This window comes from Cervus elaphus, chromosome 4, assembly GCF_910594005.1.
Source record: "Cervus elaphus chromosome 4, mCerEla1.1, whole genome shotgun sequence".
Classification (NCBI taxonomy): Eukaryota; Metazoa; Chordata; class Mammalia; order Artiodactyla; family Cervidae; genus Cervus; species Cervus elaphus.
Window position 1 is genome coordinate 1,042,674 of NC_057818.1, and position 4,087 is coordinate 1,046,760.

Consider the following 4,087-nt stretch of genomic DNA (forward strand, 5'->3'; position numbering starts at 1 on the left):
TTCTCTGGAGTGCCATCAAGGAAATCAAGGCTCCTTTCCTGTGTGATGTGCAACACGGCATTGCTCTGCATGCAGTGCAGGGGAATCGGGCCTCATCTCGCGGCGAGGGAGAAGTCTCATGGTGTTTCTCGAGTTGCGGCGGGAACCTGGGGTATATTCTCGAGTTACGACGGGGATGGCCCTTCCACACACCTGTTTGTTCAGCGACGTCAGGACTCCTGCTTAGTTGCGAGGGACAACTCGGGATTCTCCTCGAGGCTTGGCAGGGCAAATTGGACGCCTCTACAGCTGAGACGGGAGACCAAGGGTCCCTTTCCACGTGCCACAGGAATCCTGGGACTCCTATCAAGTTTCACGAGGAGTCAGGCATCGTCTCCTTTGGAGGCACTGATCTCCGCGTCCCTCTGGAGTTTTCAAAGGATGTGAGACCTCCGGTCGCGATGAGGAGGGGAACTAGGTCTTTCTCTGTGGTCTCCACAGGGGATTCAGACATCCTTTCGTCTTGGGAGATGCAAGACGAGCCTGCATTCAATTCACTGCAGGCATATCCGGCCTTATTTCGAGTCAGGGCATCGCGGTGTCCATTCCACTTGAGGCCGCAAACTCAGGGTCCCTCTCACATACCTAGAGCTGAGAGAAGCCTCCTCTTGAGGTGCTTGAGGTAAGGTGGTATTCCTCTGGAGTCGAATCCAGGGACTAACCTCTCATCTCGAGTTGACTTTTGGTCCACGGAGCTCTTTCGTGTTGCTACAGTGACCTCAGGATCCCTGTAGCCTTGAAACAGTGTTCCTGGGCTTTCTCTGGAGTGCCATCAAGGAAATTAAGGCTCCTTTCCTGTGTGATGTGCAACACGGCATTGCTCTGCATGCAGTGCAGGGGAATCGGGCCTCATCTCGCGGCGAGGGGGAAGTCTCATGCTTTTTCTCGAGTTGCGGCGGGCACCTGGTGTATATTCTCGAGTTATGACGGGGATGGCCCTTCCACACACGTGTTTGTTCAGGGACGTCAGGACTCCTGCCTAATTGCGAGGGACAACTCAGGATTCTCCTCGAGGATTGGCAGGGCAATTGGGACGCCTCTGCAGCTGAGGCGGGAGACCAAGTGTCCCTTTCCACGTGCCACAGGAATCCTGGGACTCCTATCAAGTTTCATGAGGAGTCAGGCATCGTCTCTTTTGGTGGCACTGATCTCCGTGTCCCTCTGGAGTTTTCCAAGGATGTGAGGCCTCCGGTCGCGATGAGGTGGGGAACTTGGTCTTTCTCTGTGGTCTCCACAAGGGATTCAGACATCCTTTTGTCTTGGGAGATGCAAGACGAGCCGGCATTCAAGTCACTGTAGGGATATCTGGCCTTATTTCGAGTCAGGGCATCGCGGTGTCCATTCCACTTGAGGCCGCAAAGTCAGGGTCCCTCTCACATACATAGAGCTGAGAGAAGCCTCCTCTTGAGGTGCTTGAGGTAAGGTGGTATTCCTCTGGAGTCGAAGCCAGGGACTAACCTCTCATCTCGAGTTGATTTGGAGTCCACCGAGCTCTTTCGTGTTGCTACAGTGACCTCAGGATCCCTCTAGCCTTGAAACAGTGTTCTTGGGCTTTCTCTGGAGTGCCATCAAGGAAATCAAGGCTCCTTTCCTGTGTGATGTGCAACACGGCATTGCTCTGCATGCAGTGCAGGGGAATCTGGCCTCATCTCGCGGCGAGGGGGAAGTCTCATGGTTATTCTCGAGTTGCGGCGGGAACCTGGGGTATATTCTCGAGTTACGACGGGGATGGCCCTTCCACACACGTGTTTGTTCAGCGACGTCAGGACTCTTGCCTAGTTGCGAGGGACAACTCGGGATTCTCCTCGAGGCTTGGCAGGGCAATTGGGACGCCTCTCCAGCTGAGGCGGGAGACCAAGGGTCCCTTTCCACGTGCCACAGGAATCCGGGTACTCCTATCAAGTTTCACGAGGAGTCAGGCATCGTCTCCTTTGGAGGCACTGAAATCCGCGTCCCTCTGGAGTTTTCCAAGGATGTGAGATCTCCGGTCGCGATGAGGTGGGGAACTAGGTTTTTCTCTGTGGTCTCCACAGGGGATTCAGACATCCTTTCGTCTTGGGAGATGCAAGACGAGCCTGCATTCAAGTCACTGCAGGCATATCCGGCCTTATTTCGAGTCAGGGCATCGCGGTGTCCATTCCAATTGAGGCCGCAAACTCAGGGTCCCTCTCACATACCTAGAGCTGAGAGAAGCCTCCTCTTGAGGTGCTTGTGGTAAGGTGGTATTCCTCTGCTGTCGAAGCCAGGGACTAACCTCTCATCTCGAGTTGATTTGTGGTCCACGGAGCTCTTTCGTGATGCTCCAGTGACCTCAGGATCCCTCTATCCTTGAAACAGTGTTCTTGGGCTTTCTCTGGAGTGCCATCAAGGAAATCAAGGCTCCTTTCCTGTGTGATGTGCAACACGGCATTGCTCTGCACACAGTGCAGGGGAATCGGGCCTCATCTCGCGGCGAGGGGGAAGTCTCATGGTTTTTCTCGAGTTGCGGCGGGAACCTGGGGTATATTCTCGAGTTACGACGGGGATGGCCCTTCCACACACGTGTTTGTTCAGCGACGTCAGGACTCCTGCCTAGTTGCGAGGGACAACTCGGGATTCTCCTCGAGGCTTGGCAGGGCAATTGGGACGCCACTCCAGCTGAGGCGGGAGAACAAGAGTCCCTTTTCACGTGCCACAGGAATCCTGGGACTCCTATCAAGTTTCACGAGGAGTCAGGCATCGTTTCCTTCGGAGGCACTGATCTCTGCGTCCCTCTGGAGTTTTCAAAGGATGTGAGGCCTCCGGTCACGATGAGGTGGGGAACTAGGTCTTTCTCTGTGTTCTCCACAGGGGATTCAGGCACCCTTTCGTCTTGGGAGATGCAACGAGCCTGCATTGAAATCACTGCAGGGATATCCGGCCTTATTTCAAGTCAGGGCATCGCGGTGTCCATTCCACTTGAGGCCGCAAACTCAGGGTCACTCTCACATACCTAGAGCTGAAAGAAGACTCCTCTTGAGGTGCTTGTGGTAAGGTGGTATTCCTCTGGAGTCGAAGCCAGGAACTAACCTCTCCTCTTGAGGTGATTTTTGGTCCACGGAGCTCTTTCCTGTTGCTACAGTGACCTCAGGATCCCTCTAGCCTTGAAACAGTGTTCTTGGGGTTTCTCTGGAGTGCCATCAAGGAAATCAAGGCTCCTTTCCTGTTTGATGTGCAACACGGCATTGCTTTGCACGCAGTGCAGGGGAATTGGGCCTCATCTCGCGGCGAGGGGGAAGTCTCATGGTTTTTCTCGAGTTGCGGTGGGAACCTGTTGTATATTCTCGAGTTACAACGGGGATGGCCCTTCCACACAAGTGTTTGTTCAGCGACGTCAGGACTCCTGCCTAGTTGCGAGGGAAAACTCGGGATTCCCCCCGAGGCTTGGCAGGGCAATTGGGTCGCCTCTCCAGCTGAGGCGGGAGACCAAGGGTTCCTTTCCACGTGCCACAGGAGTCCTGGGACTCCTATCACGTTTCTCGAGGAGTCAGGCATTGTCTACTTGGGAGGCACTGATCTCCGCGTCACTCTGGAGTTTTCAAAGGATTTGAGGCCTCCGGTCGCGATGAGGTGGGGAACTAGGTCTTTCTCTGTGGTCTCCACAGGGGATTCAGACATCCTTTCGTCTTGGGAGATGCAAGACGAGCCTGCATTCAAGTCACTGCAGGGATATCCGGCCTTATTTCGAATCAGGGCATCGCGGTGTCCATTCCACTTGAGGCCGCTAACTCAGGGTCCCTCTCACATACCTAGAGCTGAGAGAAGCCTCCTCTTGAGGTGCTTGTGGTAAGGTGGTATTCCTCTGGAGCTGAAGCCAGGGACTAACCTCTCATCTCGAGTTGATTTGGAGTCCACGGAGCACTTTTGTGTTGTTACAGTGACCTCAGGATCCCTGTAGCCTTGAAACAGTGTTCCTGGGCTTTCTCTGGAGTGCCATCAAGGAAATTAAGGCTCCTTTCCTGTGTGATGTGCAACACGGCATTGCTCTGCACGCAGTGCAGGGGAATCAGGCCTCATCTCCCGGCGAGGG